The following is a 12,403-nucleotide window of genomic DNA, read 5'->3' on the forward strand; positions in this document are numbered from 1 at the left end:
ACTTTTAAGCGAATACATTAGGTTGCATGCTAAAAATATTAAATAGTTTTTGATTTCTTGACTCAGACCTACTGCACAACTCTTCTTTGAGTCCAACTGATGTAGGGCAACATCTTTCAGTCAAAGATTGTTTAATCTTTGTTGTGTTGTATTCTTAAGATAGTTAACTGAAATTGGTAGAAGTTTCCTTTGCGGTTGAGAGCAGGGTGAGTTAGGGTTCCTAATGGATTAGGAATAGTGTTAGAATGTGCTTATATGAGAAGTGGGATCTTAGGAGAGCCTTAGAAGTACCTTAGTATCATGTTTAGCGCAAGGATCTATGAGAATGGTCTTAGGGAAGCGACTTAGAGGTTTATGGATGATTCTTGAGAAAATTACTGAGAGGTGTGGTAGGTAGTGTTGGGCCTGTACTACTAGTTAGCATATTTTGGCAGCATTATTCGTTGTGGTGTTTCCGTATATATCGATCTTTCAGTAATGGTTGTCCAAGATGAAGACGACTCTGGTACTTATTTGGGCCTTAGTGGAAATGGAAGTTCGTATCTAAATGGTATATATTTATACAAGTTAGTTGATGTTAAAGGGTCAAAGACCTTGTTCAAAGTAGTGCCAGTTTGAGTCACGAGGCTCATATAGGAGGAAAATGTGATGATCGACCCAAGGATTGCAGCCTAAGGATGGGTGATCTGCTGATGGATTGGGTTGTCTTTATATACAACGAGTTTATTTTCTTCCTACCTCCAGAGTTTGATGGGGGTAGGTATCTGATGTGCGTTAGTCGGTAGATAAAAGAAAGGAAGGGTGATCTCTACATCACTTGCTACCATAAGGGGGTATCCTTCGATTCATGGTGAATCGTTTTGTTCTTTCATCAAGGCAATGTTCGAGACTCAACTAGTCTTTTTTATTGGTGGTGTAAGTGAAGTCATGTCACAACTCATATATGACACAGTTTTGAGAAGGTTGGGTGTATCCAAAGAGGATCGAGATGTTTCCGGTTAGAAACAGAGAATTATATTGATATGTTGGGTTTGACGGAGAAATTATATGAGCGTCTGTATCAGAGTCTTGAAGATTTAGAGGAGGATAAGGTTGTGGATAAATTCTTTTAATGAAAGTTTTGGTTACACAAAGTTCAGTTCGTACGGCGCCTCGTCAATCCAATGGTATTGTGATTGATTTCGCTAACATTGAGGCGGAGATGTTGGGGAAAGTTTTTGAGCTCTCCATATGAGGTTCGGGGTTTCTTTATGATTGTTTGATCATTATCCGAAGGATCATCATATGTTATATTGTATTTTGTGAGTCAAGGTTGGTGTGTATCTGGTTGAGCCATTTTGAGGCTTTGATGTAGTAGACTTCATTCGATGATGTTTCGAACCCTAAGTGAGGGGGAACAAGGTATTATGGTTAAAGTATCATCATCTGATTTAATTTTAAGATTTTGGCATAATAGGTTCGAGGAAGGCACAATGCATGTATGATATATTTTTGGTTCGGGTTAATTTCAACAAAAGAGAAGGAAGGTGAGCTACCTTTAGATTGCCTAGAGTTGGGAATTTTCTTGTCGTGATCTCAAGGATTTGTTGGAATCCATCATGGTTACGAAATAATTAAGGTTTGGTTAGACCACGAGTGTAGAGTTATTTGATATCGTGTTCATGCCTTCAAGGATGTGCATGTTGTCCTTACATCGGAAGCTATTGGAACAATATCTCTTTGTGGCCATTAGTACCTTTAGGGGAAATTGAAGATTAGGTTAAGAGGTGATTGGGCTACTCAGGTTGAATATCAGTTGTTAAAGGATTGGTTAGCTTGATGTATCGACCGCTATCTGTAGTAGGGGAAGAGAACTTGTTGATCAACCAACCAACTTTAGAGTTTGGTACGTGTATTGTAATGCCCAGTTCCTAGTACGTATTTTAATTTAACTTTTGAATTTTTACTCTGGGACTCGACGAGTTGGAGGCCCAACTTGTTGAGTAGATGTGAATTTTAGGACGCGGGTGGAAGAGTCTACTTGCCGAGTTGGAAGCCCCGTCTCGACGAGTAGACCTGTCTGGATGAAACCCTCAATTTTAGGGTTTGCACCCTATTTAAACATATTAAGTGGCCTCCACTCCAGCCCCCATCACCCTCAGACCCCATTCTCGAAACCCTAATAAGTTGTGAGTGTTATTGAGCTATTTTGGTGTCATTTTGTGATTTGAAGCTTGGAGAAGGAAGTTTGGCTTCGAGGTTCAAGGAGGAGGGAGTAGATCTAGAGTCTTGGTTGCATTTCTAGCCTATTTGAGGTAAAAAGCTTCAACCTTGACTTCCCATTTGTTAGATCTTCTTTAGGGATTGAATCTTGTCTTTTTGGGGCATTTCTAAGTCACTTCCGGGTCTAGAGTGTTTAGTAGAGTGATGACATCAGATCTTGAACCTTGGAGGGTTCTCATGGCATAAAGGTGCCAACTTTATTGCCATAAGAGCCCCATGCACCTTGTAGACTTCATTTTTGGGTCTTTTGAGCTTGAAGACCCATGCATGGACATGAAGTTCATGACTTTACATGTTATATCGACCCTAGGAGGTCAGATCTACCCTTTGGATGCAATGAGCTCAACTGAAATCGATTGTTTAGACATGGAATTTGGGGGAATCGCCGAGTTGTTCATAGGACTCGGCGAGTCGGGTATTGGTTCCCCAACCTTTTCTGTTTCTGAGGAATCTGGTTGAGTCTAGTAGGGGACTCAACAATATGAATGTGATTATGGACTTGAAGATCAAAGGACTCGACGAGTTCATGGATGAAATCAACGAGTTCAAGGCAATGTCCCAACCAATATGAAGATGAACTCGATGAGTCAACGAAGGAATCAACGAGTTCAAACGGAAAGTCCCAATTCTGCCATAAGTAGAAACTCGGCAGGTTAGAGGGCAACTCGACGAGTCAGATCGCAAAGTTGAGAATCTGAGTTATGGAACTCAACGAGTTGGTGGACCAACTCAGTGAGTTGAGTTAACCAGAAGTTGACTTTAACTGTGATGTTGACCTTGACCATTGACCTGAGTTGACCCTTGATTAGGGTTAGGAGTATGTAGCGATAATTAAGGAGGGTTGTTATGTGTAGGAGTTAAGGAATTGAGAGGAGTGGATCCCGCATTGAGGGTAATTCAGAAACTTCACGACATTGAGGTGAGTTACATTCCAGTAGTAGTGGGTCTATGGCCACAATGCCGACCCACTAGTAGGAGTTGTATGTTAGACGCTTGTCTTGGTGATAATTATCTAGTTTCCTACTACTTGATCTGTTTTATGTGCTAGCCTAATATGATGATATGTGATAGTAGTAGTAAGGGAAATAGTCCCTATGACATGGTCATAAGGAGCTGAGGGTAGGTCGAGCACCCCATAATTTCTTGGCAGGGTAGGTCAAGCACCCCAGAACTGCTTGACTTTGGTAGGTCGGGCACCCGAGAAATGCCTCTCGGGGTAGGTCGAGCACCCCAGAATTGCCCGACAGTGTTATATTGTATGGTATGTTGTATGATGGGGGAACTCATTAAGCTTCGTGCTTACAGTTTTCAGTTTTGTTTCAGGTACGTCTTCATCGAAGGGGAAGGAGCTGGTACGCTAGCAGTGCATCGTACATGCATGATTTCCACACTTTGAAATCCATGGGATTGTACTATGATATTATTACTATTTTGATGATATGGTTTGAGACATGTGACTATGGTTTTATGAATAGAAGTAACTTGATGATGTTTTCTTTTAAATTTTTTTATAAATCGTTATGTTAAAAACAAAATTTTTGGTCTTGAAAATTAGGATGTTACAAGTTGGCATCAGAGCCTTGGTTTGAGGGATTCAGACACACCTCCGGGGGTGTTTGGATTCAAATCGAGGGTTTGAAAGATTTTACAACAAAATAGTTTTCTAAAAGTTGAAGTAAATTTTTTTGAGAAAGAACAAGATGTGCGATGCATGCGATCGGCCAAGCTCAAGTAAGTTTTTCCCCAAGACACCCATACATTTTATGTTATGATAAGTTATGAATATGTGAACTGCATTCTAGATTAGGGCTAAGGATCTAGGAAGGATGGCATATATGTCTCTTGTATGTGTATGATAACTGCTTGCTAGAATATAGCTAAGGATCTAGCAAGATGCCTTATGTGCATGTTGTATGTGCTTATGCTAGAACTGATTAGTCAGTCATATGATAGCCTGGATAGGATATGCTTGATTTGGATTACTCAATGCCCGAATGTTGCTTGCTTCATGCTTGATTTGGATTCCAAGGAGGCTTGATTTGAAACATATGTGGTTCTATTCATGAATCTGATTTATAGGGTTTATAGTTTTTGTTTCATAAGTATGTTTTCTATTGATTAAGAAAAGACATACATCTAATTTAGGTTTCATGTACCCGCATGTGCTAAGTGAAATTACGCATGTCCTTGAATTAGAGTTTATCCAATTCCATGTGGGGTGAATCACTTGGGTTATATGGGAATATTTCTAAGTGTTGGTCATCCCGGAGTTTCATATTCAAGGATATGAAGATAGCTACTTTTGGTTGTTCTCCGAATTGAACCTTATACGAAGAATGATGTTCAACAGTCATTTATAATCAGGGAAGCAGATGTTCAGGAGTTAAGGTTTTCTTATCTAAAGGTTTAAAGCATCGACAACAGCGTAAGATTGGGTTAGTGTCTAGGTCCAGGCTAAGGGTTGTGTTGGGGTGCTCTGCTTGTTATTGTTCATTTTTTGGTTGGTTAGTCATTCCTTGCCTATACTTAAAGGATGTTAGATTCGTGTTGAAGTATAAGCTAGACTAGCCTTTGTCTGTCCGGATTCTGTTTGGTGTTCTATTATCCATCTGTGTGTGAGGTTGTTAACTTCAGTAGTTGGAAAAGGATTCCATTCTTCAGTTATCAGTGGGTTAGCATAGGTTCGTGGAGGTCTTGGTTGGACAAAATCTATGAGTTTTGCTCAGCATGGTTGCTTTATGAGGGTGTCCGTGTCTACATGGAAGACATACATCATCTTGGAGTTTTCATGTTATGGAGGAGGGAGTCAGCTCTTCTCGATGTCGATTAGTCATGATGTTTTGGTATTCGTTTCTTCGTCAGGTCATGTATTTCACTCTAGGAATCAAAAGAAATTTTAGGTTTCAAGGAAGTGTCTATTAAGAGCATTGTTCCAGTGTTGTAGTAGACGTGATTTTGAACTTTACGAGTTCCACTTAGGTTTGGCATGTGTGCCTGGTTTTGTAAATGCTTGCGTTTATAGTTGTAGATTTTGGCATTTAGAGTGACATCGGCTTATGCAAACATGGAGTTGACATGGAAAACCCCACAAGGGGTTTGGATGGTTTTTTAAGAATACTTTAAAGGACAAATTTTGAGGATGAAAACTAATTTAAGTAGAGGAGAGTTGTAACAACCGTTTAACAAAATGGGTCAGTGGTGACCTGATGGAGCCAAAGGTGGGGTTTTTGAGGAAAAGTATTTGCCATGAAGTGGTGCATGGATAGCAGTGAAGTGGCATGATTTTTTATGATCACGCTTTTCTGGTGAGCACCACGACATGGCAAGTAGTGTGCCACAATATGGTTGCTATGGCAGCCCAATCCCATGATCTTTTAAGGCTTCTTCCGTATTTAAAGCCTCTAACTTTGATATTAGGGTATCCTCTTCAGCCTCCAACCTTCTTAAATGAAACCCTATCCCCCTGGTGATTTTTGTTGTATTCTTGGTGTTCTTGAGGTTTGAAGGCTTAATTTTCACTTTGGGAAGAAGAATAAGGCGTTCTTGCTAGTTAAAGGAGTGTATCTACTTTAGATCTCACAACTTATGGATCTTATGGAGCCTGGGAAGGTATAAAACTTCCACCTTTATCCTCCTCATCGTTTTATTTCATGCCATAAATTCCCTTGAAGAGTGATGTTGGAGTTTTTGAAAACTCCAGAATCTTAGCCTTGTTTGATGACCATCTTTTGGTCCTAGGTAATGGAAAAAGTGTTAAGTCGTGGTCCCCATTGCTCCATGCACAAGGTAGGGGTGTCCAAGGTAAGGTTTGGCTCGGATAGTAACAAAATTGTGAACCATGATCACGGGGTCGGTACCTTACATGAACTAATCGAAACCTAACTGAGTTGTGCAAAAACCCAAACCAAACCGAACCGTGTGAAGGCGGGTAACCACTGCTCGGTTAACGGTTACTCGCTAAATATAAAAAACAGAATTAATCGAAAAATACAAGGTACATTTAAATCAATTGTAAAATATTCATTCAAAACAAAATCATCCAAAACAAAATAGTTCAACAAAAGACAATTTAAAAGTGCTTAACAATAGTTTGACAACACAAAAAACATCCATAGTCTCTTCAATAAAACTAAAAACAACACCAACTTATCTCATAATTAGCACCAAACCTGCAAAAAAAAACTATGTTTAGTAAAAATAGCTAAAAACAACACACACACACACAACAAAAAGTACAAAAAACGCAAACAACACAAAAACTTACACATAACAGCTCAAAAAAAAAGCATAAAACAACACTTGCATTTGCAGTTTTAGATTTTTTTGTTGGTGAAGGATCACTATCAACCTCTATTTTTGCCATTTCTTTCTAAAATCACATTACATATGTTGAAGAGACATATCATATAGAAATTAAATTACATAGACATAAACAAATCTTTATGAGTTCATCTCACTTGATGATACATAAACACTAGGAATAAATCACTAAACATATTACATAAACATTGAGAAAGAAACAGAACTGAAAGATATGCAGAAAGAAGAAGAAAATAAGGAGATAGATTATATAAACTTGTCGTACAGAAATCAAATTACATAGACATAAACATATATTTCTGAGTTCATTTTAGTTCCTCATAGATAAAAATAGGCAAAACTTCGGAGAATAGTAAGAAAGTAAGGAGATGTCGAACCAAGGGATAACAGAGAATTTAATTTATATGGGCTATTTTTATACTACATAATCTAAATTATATATAATAATTAATGACAGTTCGGTTCGAGTATCTACGGATATCTAAATACCTAAACCGAAAATGCCCCACTTTTATCTGGTTTTTTTTTTCGGTTTTGGATTGATTAGATCGGTTCAGTTTTGCAGTTTTTTTGCACACCCCTAGCATAAGTTGAGGTCATATCAAGGACTTTATAGACTTAGGGTTTAAGATTTTATCTTTTGGTGAGGTCCTAATGGATAAAGTGGGAAACTTTCTCCATTAGGTCTTTGAGAAGGACTAGATCTGAAATTTTGGGCATAAATCTATAAAGATTAAGTTCTTAATTAAGAAATGAAAGTTTTTCCAACAACCACAACGTGTCCAAGGAGGGCCCACGACGTGGTGAAATGTTGATTCATGTATGAGCTGTCTTGGTATTCCCACGACGTGGCAAGGAGGGTCCACGATCTGGCGAAATCCTACATGTCACATATTTTGTCCCGACATGCCTACAATATGGCCAAGAGGTCTCCCTGCCATGGTGAATATTGAATTGGTTGACCGTTGACTTCTTGAATTTGTTTGAAGTTTAGTCAATGGTTAGTTTTTGAAGGTAGAGTAAGAGTTTAACTTTTATTATTCATTAGGAGGTGTGTAGAATCCACTTTTTTTTTTTTTTTTTATTACGGTGTGAGCCTATTAGGTATGGAATGCATTCATGAGGCGAGTCTTCTCACTATACTATGTAGGGTATTAGAATGTATTTGTGACTTTAGCATGGAAGACCATATGAGGACTATGACATGTTTATGAAAGTCCATGGGCGGACCATGACACATGTATGAAAGACCATGGAATCTGTATGGAAGACTATGGGAGGACCATATGAATGAAGACTGAAGGAGGACTACAGTAGTGAGTGATTGTAAGACTGTGAGAGGACCACAATATTCACATGTTATGTATGTTATGTATGTTTTCTAGTATCTTGGGGAACTCACTAAGCTTTGTTCTTATGGTTTCATGTTTAAATGTTTTCAGGTTTTCTTATATTTAAAGAAGCGCATGACTCAATTGCATTGCATCCTTTGGAGATTTATGCACTTAATAACTTCTTGAAGATACCATGTTCAATGTTTTGATTCAAATGGTTTTATCTAGATCCTTGAAGTTGTAGTTCGAACAATTCCCCTTTTTTTAAGCGAAAATTTTGGGATGCAATTTGGGATGTTACAGTATGTTTCTGTCGGCTTTTATGGAAAACTTAAAATTCATTCTCTGGAGTTGGTGAAAGGATTAATTGTGGAGATTACGGATAGGAAATACATCAGAGTAATAAACGAATATCTTGACGTTACATTTAAAAGTTGTGGAGTCGAGTTCAAGATAAACCTTATCCCTATACAACTTGAAGATACTTTATATGCTTTAATCTCATGTATTTGAAGCAATAAGAATGCATTATAATGGTTTAAGAATTAAATGGAATTAATAGAAAAGAGTTTCAGATTGAATGGTATTGAAAGAGGAATGGAAAGGCTGTTTCTAGGCTCAGTCGGACATGGTGAGAGGCTTAAGGCTGTGCGGTAAGTGAGGCAGTGATTTGGGAATAGTTGCCACAATGTGATATAAGGCTAACTGCGAGTTTCTTTAAGTCAGCACGACATAGTTTTGCGCAATGATAAATTCTGAGTTGAAGGTCATAGTTTCAAAAACGATCACCCAAACCCTAGAGAGCGAGAGAGAGAGAGAGGAGTTCTGGCGATCTTGAGTTCTAAGAGGCATCAAGGGCAGATTTAACTTGCTTTGGACTTGGTAAGTGCTTCACAAATTCGTGTTGTAGTTGTTTTCTTAATTTTCAAGCTATTGGTAACTTAAATAGTGGATTACACAATTGATGGTAGCGTACTCGATTTCATCAGGATAACTTGGTATTAATCATTGATTAAGTATTTTAGATCTTAATTGATTGTTTATAGGAAGTTTTAATGGTTGAATTCTAGGATTTGATTCTATGGTTTGAAACCCAAGAAATGGAGATGACAAATAAGTGTTTATATGAAATAATCTAGTTAGTTTAGGTGTTTAATTGCTTGATAGGAGTAGTTTGACAAGTATTTGGGCACAAGATAGTCAAGTTAGGGTTTTGGTTTAAAATATGAGTTTCTGGCTAAAATCACTAGTAATGTCTTAATGGATTAAGACATGTGTAAGAGGCTTAATGTATGTGTATGTCATAGGTGGTCGCAAGGAAGGATTTGGAGCCTCTCAAGAGAAGCTTTTGAAAAGTTGGAAGTAGGTTGCTATTTCACAACAAAAGGTAAGTTATACTTCTCTTTTATAGTATGACTATGTGATATAGAACGTGTTCAAGCATGTGAATGTATGGATGTAATTATAGATTACATCACTGTTAGATTATATTATGATAGATACTTGTGCTATGTTTATGAATAAATTTAAAGACAAGAGACTGACACTGTTTGACGAAGGGACAAAGTTTGTAATATCCAAAAAACACAAGGACCAACTTTGTTCATTTTATTAAAGTTGGACTATAGGTGCCTATTATGCTATAACACAGGGATATTTTTGTAATTTTCTCTATTTCAAATGTAATTTTGGCAGAGTCCATAGGACTAAGGGTGTTAAAAACTAGATATCCGAAAAGTCGGACAATGGATTTTTGATATCCAAAATCTTATCTGAAATTTCGAACGTTATTGAATCGGATATCTATAAATCATGATTTGGAAAGATGAAATTCGTGGTATTGATTTTTGTGTTTACTTGGCAACGAAATAAGCACGAGCATTAGCTTCTTAATGAAACTAATAAACAAAAAATGGAGAAGCATTGTATTTTCGCATTAATTCATCCTCACCGTTGCTTTATAAGTGAAAGCTAATTTCTTATTACACTTTGTAAACAAACTTACATCAAAATAAACAATTCAAATATTATAATGGGGAAATAAAAGCGATTATTCTATGATCATTTCGTAAGTCTACTTGTTCGCAAGTTATTTACTTTGTAGATAAATTGAAGTCTTAATTAACTTTACAAATAAATTAAAATTGACTTCACATTAATTTTGCAAATAAATTAACAAAAATTTTGCTTTGCAAACAAACTAAGTACGATAGTTTCATATCTTACAAAAGATGAAAAAAAAAGGATAAATAGAAAAAATCCTTCTTTAATGCAACAATAATCTTGTATGACAATGATTAGAATCGAAGATATGTGAAAGTGAAACACATAAATCAATGCTTATTATTAATATATTAAATAAATAAATAATTTCGGACACCGAATATCTGAAATATATGAAAATATCTTAAATCAGTATCCGAATCCTAATCAGAAAATTCAAATAATTTCGACTACTTTTGAACACTCCTACATACACTATTGCAAAACTCGTTAGGCGTTCCCAAGACTGCCGACTAGCACCAAGCGAGTATTTGGTCTATAGATGGAACTACTCGGATTAGATAAATTATATGAAATTAATTTTAGGAAAATAATATATATGACAAATATAACATGTTTATTAAAAGTTATAACAAAATAGATGAATATCAATAACAATTATAGATTTTTTTCTAAAAAATATTAAAATTTTCCAACTTTTTCCGATTTTTTCCTATTTTAACCCATTTTGAATTTTTCCGATTTCTACCGAATGGGAGCCGATTTTTAGTAAGTTTGACCGATTCCGAGTTTTTTGGCCAATTCCTAATTAGGCGCCACGGCCCCTACTCGATTCCGATTAATCGGCCGCCTAGACTGATTATTACAACACTTCATTGTTAGAACATTAAAAGTGACCTAATGCAATCCGGAGTGAGGGATATCCGAGATGATGAGTTCTGAAGTGAAGACCAATCTGTAGTAGAAGACATGTCCGAGATGCATCATGTGATAGAATGTTTCTGAGTCTATAATGCACATTTATTGTTCTAAGTACTATTTTGTTCTCTTATTATTTTTTGATTGTATAGCATATGGGACAAGATCTACAAAAACAGTTGTGTCAGTCTGTTGATCTGTAACAACCCAAAAATATCGGCCAAAATTTCATTTTTAAATTAAACAAATTTAAATCCATTGGTTTTAAAATAATATAGTAATAATATATATCAAGCCAATGTATCCATAGTCAGAACATGCCATAACAAAATCATATCAAAGTATAAATCCCATAGATCTTTGGCACGGAAAATCGAGTGTGTGATGCGCTGCTACCATGCCAGCTCCTTTCCTTTCGAAGAAGAAGGACCTAAAACAAAACAAACTGAAACTGTAAGCAGAAATCTTAGTGGAGTTCCCCCATCATACCACATACCATATAACAAACATAATGTCGGGCCATTCTGGGGTGTCCGACCTACCTTGCCAGGAGATTCTGGGGTGCCCGACCTACCCTTTGGTTTATCTTAACCAGACCCGGGGACTAGTCCCCTACCTACCACTATCACATAATCACATAGCATACTAGCACATAAAACATAACAGATAGTGACATACCAGACAATTATCACAAAGAAATCCATCTAAACTTTAATCTCCTACTAGTGGGCGACCTTAGTGCCTTAGACCCACTTCTACTGGAAGGTAACTCACCTCTTAAAGTTGAATGTCGAATATCACTGAGAGGAATCTCTAATAGCTGCTCCGATGACTCCCCGACAATCATTATCATAACAACACTTAGTCAAAATCCATAATACTTCTTAGGGTAAAATGACCATTTTACCCTTTGGTCTAATTTGGATCAAACCCAAGGCCCTTTTCCATCTTATTTTTCCCAGTCTACTATTGGCCCATCAAAGGCCCACTAATGGCCCACTTTTCTAAATTGGGCCCAACTTTTCAAATAGGCCTTCCCTTAAGCGCCAAACATATCCTTGGTCCATTATCTGACTTTTGATGGCCTATTTCGGCCCAACATCTCCTAAGCCTAAGGATTTGGCCCAAACCGAGTCCTAATTGTCACATAGCCCAAGATCTGAGAGTACGCTGAGCGTATTCCTCTATACGCTACGGGTGTAGCTTGCATGGCTTGTATGTTGCGCGTATTGGCGTGTACGCCCAGCGTACTACTCTATTAAGCCATTTTCTTCAAAACTGCTTAATCCCTTAAGACACCAAGTCCAAATTACATATCTAAGTCCAATAACCCGTCTTAACCCATAAAGCCGACTACCTGGTGGCTTGCAACCCACCAAGTGAGACCAAACTTGGAAAATAGCAACTAACATTCATGCAAATGACTCCAAACTCATGCATGGTCGTAAAAGGACCTTAAAGATCGAGACTTTACTGCTTATGGGACCTGAATATCACTAAGAGTGGCACCTCTTGGCCTAGAAACGAACTCGAGTCATAAAGGTCCATTCATGGAACTAAAAAGA

This window comes from Lactuca sativa, chromosome 6 (assembly GCF_002870075.4).
Source record: "Lactuca sativa cultivar Salinas chromosome 6, Lsat_Salinas_v11, whole genome shotgun sequence".
Taxonomy (NCBI): domain Eukaryota; kingdom Viridiplantae; phylum Streptophyta; class Magnoliopsida; order Asterales; family Asteraceae; genus Lactuca; species Lactuca sativa.